At 40.2% G+C, this 6000-nt stretch overlaps 1 protein-coding gene across 2 annotated transcripts in view; it reads left to right on the top strand.

The window, feature by feature from the left end:
* ZNF423 (zinc finger protein 423) overlaps nucleotides 1-6000 on the top strand; it is a 228117-nt gene that overhangs the window by 1737 nt on the left and 220380 nt on the right. The gene's annotated exons all lie outside the window — the stretch shown is intronic.

The raw sequence follows: 6000 nt of genomic DNA, 5'->3' as shown, positions 1-6000 counted from the left end.
AAATTAATGTTCCTTTATGATTGGGAATAGTAGCGCCGTCTGTTTGCTCCTTCTGTCCAATGCGCGCAAGGGTGGTGAAAGAAGGGGAGAATTAAACCCGATTTGATAGTTAGGGGTTGAGGGTTTGCTTGCGCTTGAAGAAACAATGGCCAAATTTAGTAACGGCTTTATGAGTAAAGGTTACACGTTAAGCTACTCGTGTTCTTCTCCATGCCCAGCGAAGCGGTGTTTAAAATCTCCTGTTTACCTCCATAAGAAAACAGCTGCTGGAGAAACGTAAAGGGAGGGCCGGGACCAGCCCCGCGCCGTACTGCACGCCTTGCCAGCTTTTTGACTTTTAAGTGAATGGGTGCGAGAGAGAAAGCGTGATTCCCGAAGCCTTTCGCTCCCAGCCACGAGGAGGTTAGCTGATGTTAGGGAAGGTTTTATTGTCCTCTGCACAAAGCAGAAGTCGCAAACTCAGTGGACCGGAGGCTTTGTTGTAGAAGCACAAAAGGATCAGAACTTTGGATGCCCAAGAAGATGAAACAAAAAGTCCAAAGCTTCTGTAATTAAATACCTCGTGAGTGGACAAAATTCGCGTGCAGTTAATCGACCAGCTAAAGAACAAATTGAAATCCCATCCAGGGCCATTTTATATTATTTGTGAAATATCCATTATTTAATAGATGATTGCAATGTAAGTTTGTATGTGCTTCAAATATTTATCAAGTTTTTACAAAGTCGGTCCTTCATCTTTTTACAACCCCCTTAATCATTTTTCCCCAAACTAAGAGGCACCTTTTAGCATTGTGCTGTGGGGCAGGTTTGCAGCGTGGCATTGTGACCCTCCGAAATCCCGGACAATCTGCTAAAGGAGCTACTTCAGTAATTGGTGGATGAATGTTACAGTCTCTGGGCAGAGGAAAGGGCAGAGATAGAGCTATTTCTAGGGGATGCTCTGAAATACATTGTTTGAAACTAAAAGAATCGCAGTTTGAGAACAGTGGAGCAGGCCTTGGGTCATGACTTCTCTCGGATGAGGGGATCACATTTAGTGGCCAGGCCTCTGGAGTTTAAAATATTTTCCTGTGCTAAAGTGCCACATCTAACATTCAGGAAATAGTTCTATGCCAGTGCAAACAGGGTTTGCTCTAGAAGCTCAGTTAGTAAACCTTGACATCTTGTGACACACAGTGTTAGATATTTACCATTTATTACTCTTTTGGTTTTTTTCTCATTACTTTTAGGCAGCACTATCTCTTGCGAGTGGTTGATACTTTATAATGAGATTTTGACTCTAATTCTGATATAGAACTGATCACTATTTACATGATCACTTCTATGAATTAAAGCAGGTAGCTTACTGGCAAGTCATAGCTGAGAAACACTATCCCTGTAATGCAGAAATATCTAGAAGGTCTTTGCAACAGTGAGCTGGGTGAAGCCCAGTTTTTAAAGATTCGAAATATTTCTGAGGTCTCTAGGCACAAAAAAAAATGTTGTTTCCAGCTTCAGCATAAACTGGATGTAAATTACAGCTCTTAGCTTGAGCTGCCTAATGGGGAGTCTAAGAATGAGCTGAATCTGGGTGAAATTCTGGATAATAGGAGGCAGCTCCTATGTGCATGTAGGATAAAGGAATTCTTCATTTCTTTCTATTTACCCATATCTTCTGCTTGTAAAAAGTCCGTTGTATACATTTTGTGGTCTAGGGAGCTGGCAACCCAGTAGATTGCCACAGTACACGTTTCCATGGAAATAATTGAGATGTAATAAATAAAGGCACTCTGAGGTCATAGGTTTCCCAATTCAACTGAGAAGAAAACAAGCATAAATTACCTGGATATATGTGTGGCATTTAGGACTTAAAATAATTCAACATTTTTCTCTTTTCCATCCTTTATTTCACTTTGTATAACAGCTTTGCTATTTATTAACCACTACGAGATTTGTGTATCCTTTTTCATTCAGAAAGATTATGCACTAAAATAGGATCAGTCTGTGCCTGTGATGAAAGGGATTATTCTGCATGCAAAAAGCAAGTTGCCTGCACTTTAAGTGGGAGCGATGTTGACTTTAAAGAAGTGATTGACTTTGACAGAAGTATTGAATGTTGACAAGTCTTAGATGTATGTTATTGAAAATGAAGTGATAGCAAACCCAAAGTGGATGCCAGCACAGCTGCAGGTCAGGTGGCCCCTGTGCTGTATTATCAGGTCTCAGGTTCAGCCTGGCAGAAACTTACAGTAATTCCTGCAGCTGTAACTCCAGCAGTAGCCCTGGGCTTCCCCCTGACATGGGATTTATGATTTGCAATGCAATTCACTGATTTGTTTTGACTATTAGTTTGTGCAAACTTGAAGATACTAACCTTATAGCTGGTGGCTGGGGACAATGTTGGCTTAAAGGAAGGTGGTTTCACATCAATGAGAAGGGAATAAAAAGTGTGAGTATTGGGTCTTTGCTGGTTTGCAAAATAAACACTTAGGGGACAATGTGGTGGTAGCAGCGATGGAGTAAAATACTTTCTGAAGCTTTACTTCACATCACAGATGAAGCCCATGAAAGTAGTTTTCCTCAGCATAGACTCTTGCCCTGTTGCCAGTAACCTCAACTGCTGAGAGCTTTTCCAGTTCTCTGTAAGGTAGAGTTATACCTTACTCAGTGTTGGTAAAACCACGTGGACCTGAACCCCAGAACATAACACAGCTGTCAGGGTCAAAGCACTCTGTCTTGTCCCCCATTACAGCTGATGGGCACTGGTATTAACACCGGAGTCCTTAAAAGTCTGTTTGGTGCTGGCTGCTGCAGGGAGCGTGGGGCACCCAGTCCACTCAAGGGCTGAGGAGGGCAGGTCTTCCTTCTTCCCCTTGGTCAAACTGCAACTTCGTGCTTGGGGGTGGTTCTGGAAGGCTGAGATGTGGCTAACAGCAGTCCCTGGGTTTCCAGTCCCATGTAATGGTAATTGAGGCATTACTGGACTGCCATTTGTGGGACTGGCCTCGCATTGGCACAAGGTTTTAAGCATCAGATGCACTTTGGCTGCTGAATTTGACAGTTCTGCAAATTGCTGTCAGCTTGCGGGGGTATTTTGTGCATAAACGTGCTAGTTGGTAATCAAACTGTTTTGCAAAAGAATGCACTAATTAACTCTAGATTTGTTATCCTACTTGAAGTTGCAGAATTGCTGTCATATTTTTTTTGCTTTCTGTTGGCAAAAAATGCTGATAGAAACTTTTGATTCACACCCTACCTGCCTCATTTGTGTCAGTCAAGAAGAGAAAAGGGGGGCTGCTCATTACTTCGTTATCTGCAAAGTAAATAAAAATACTTCAACCATTTGCTGAGTTCCAATTAGTTGATTGCTATGAATGATCTTCTTTAAAGGAATGCTGTTTTACCTATCTGCTCATACAAAGGTTTGATTTTGAATGTCTTGTGAAAAGGATTCTCTTTGTCTTGATTGATGTCAAGAATAAAAGCATGATGGTAATATCCCTTTGAAAGCTATTGTATTGTCAGCTCTGGCTGACAGCAGGAGGCCCTCCTAGTGCTATAGATTAGCGCTGTGAAAACACTGACATTTTCTTTGTTATATTGCTGTTGTTCTGCTTGCAAAGTCAATTATACAATGTCGGAGCTCAGTTACAGAGTTGACTGTGGAAGTAACAATGTCTTTCATACTTGTCTTAAAGATATAATTTTCCTTTTTTCCCAGTTGATAAAGAAGAACCTGAAGGTACTGGAACAGTACATTCTACAAATTAAATTTTGACAAGTATAATCATAATTGCCAAATACAAGAGACTTGTGCGATTATCCTTTAATTTTACAGTTCATTCAAGTTTCGGTGGAATTTTATTGATACAGTGAAAGCAGCAGCTAAAATTGATAAAACTCATATCAAATAAGATTACGCTCTTGATTGTTCTTTATCAAGTGTAGCTTTTGGGGGATTAGGAATAATTGGAGATGTTGGTGTTTCATTGTGGGGCTGGTGCCCTGAGAGCGTTTGAATCCATGCAGTATTCCGAGCGCTGCCTTCAGGGATTAGCCTGCAGTTTTTAATTTTTGCCTGTGTATTTTGCTACAAGCCTAGCAGCGTTCTCCTCTGAACTCCACAAGTCCCGTTTTCCTGCCTTTCTCTCCCTCTGGTATGCTCTCCTGGACGGGATCTGGGTGGTATTTAACTGGTTTTACTGATTGAAACTCCTGCCTGTGTGCAAACACCTTTTAATTGCGGCCTGTTCCCATTGGTCTCAGGGAATATAACGAATAAACGTGGCCAAAAATTGAAGAGGGGGAAAGGTAACACAAAACATTTAAATATAAATGGGAAGAAAATAGAAATCTCATATTTTTAGTGATGCTATGTCTAAAGCTATTGATTCCTACCTTTTTTTCAATAATATTTGTGTACAATCAGTGCAAGTTAAAGAACATCATTCACTGCTGAATTGCTTCAGATGACACACGCAAAAAAAAAATAATCAGAGACCTCTTGTAGGATGTTAATTGTTGGATTTCTAAATTACTATTATAAACTAATACAGTAACAAAAGATTCTACAGTTACCAGTAATTTGTCAGGATTTATTTTGTTTTTCTTCAATAATTGAAAATTAATGTCTTGAAGTGAAAGCAGATGTTCATGCCATCCTCTGAATTGGATATAAAAATGATGTTTTGTAGATGCGTTAAGCTTGTGTAAATACAGATTGTCTTATCATAGATGTGGCTTTGGCTTGGTTTTATCTATTGTTTGGTGCCAAATTAACTTTTAGGTTAAACGCAAGTGGTAAGTGGTTTAAGCTTGGTTAAATTAACTAAGTTGAATGCTTGAGGTGGTACCCAGTGATCAATTACTACAGTAAGCATTTTAAAAACCCTACCTCACCTGCTGGCTTTGTGAATGATGAGACTTTCTCATACTCTAGAACTGATTTTTACTTCTATTTGATAAGTGCACTTGCAATTGTTTACTTGGCTATTTTTATTGAATTGGTTCATTTTTCTTGCTTTCCAATTCCAATTTGTGAAATCAGTTTTACATGATTACAAAATTTAAAAAATGCAAACCACTTTTTTTTTTTTTTTGAAAAAGAAATAATCTCCTGGTCTCATGCGTCATATGTATTATAACATTCTCTTACACAAAAGATTATTAATTACCCACAATAATTGAACTGTCTTATAAAATGCCTATATCAGTCCTCATCACTCCATCAATGTTCTCCGTAAATGCCTCTGAAAAACGTGGCTATTATATTCCCTTGTATCCTAGTAAATGTGCTGGAGAAATGAAATACTGCTAATATAAAACCTGTTAGAGACTCCTGCTAAATCTTGACTGACAAATGGTGGCGGAGGGGAGGGCCTGGCTTTGGTGCGTGCGTTGGTGGACGCGGTCTCGGAGAGCGTGGGTGGGAGCTGCAGCCAAGTGAGGACCAGCTCTGAGCTCTGTGCATTTATTCCACAGACTTTGAGAGCCCAGAAGTGGATTCTCATGCATTTTCTTTCCCGATGTCCATTAGTAAATGGAGAGAAGCTAGTTCCTTTTTCTCCTAGACAAATAAGGTGATGCGAGTTTTAAGTACTACATCTTCTTGACAACACCTAGATGTATATATATGTGTGTGTGCAGCAGTGAATTATGGTGGCTTATTGGAGTCACATTATTCTGGGGAGTAGAAGGATGTGCAGGGACTAAAAGTCTCTTGTGACATTTCTAGCTCCAGAAGGCTCAGGCTTCGACCTCTTACAATGGCTTGTTTTCAAAAATGTAAGCTAAGGGACCCGATGGTGTTGGAGACTGGGTGCTGCCATTCGGAATGGGCTCACACATCTCCTTGCAGTACCACGGGCTGGTGGATGGCATTAGCTTTCCACAGAACGACTTACTTCGGGTAGCGCTGCAATACCCGTCTGAATCTAGCCATAAGCTAAACCTTCATTATATTGTTTGCACTTGCTTAGAAAGAAAAACTTTTCCTTTCTAGCTACAGATTAGGCAACAGAA

Source organism: Chamaea fasciata, unplaced genomic scaffold (genome assembly GCF_029207755.1).
Source record: "Chamaea fasciata isolate MVZ Bird 193981 ecotype frontalis unplaced genomic scaffold, bChaFas1.0.hap1 SCAF_12, whole genome shotgun sequence".
Taxonomy (NCBI): Eukaryota; Metazoa; Chordata; class Aves; order Passeriformes; family Sylviidae; genus Chamaea; species Chamaea fasciata.
Note: the sequence above shows the minus strand (reverse complement) of the source record. Positions and strands in the feature narration are given on the sequence as shown.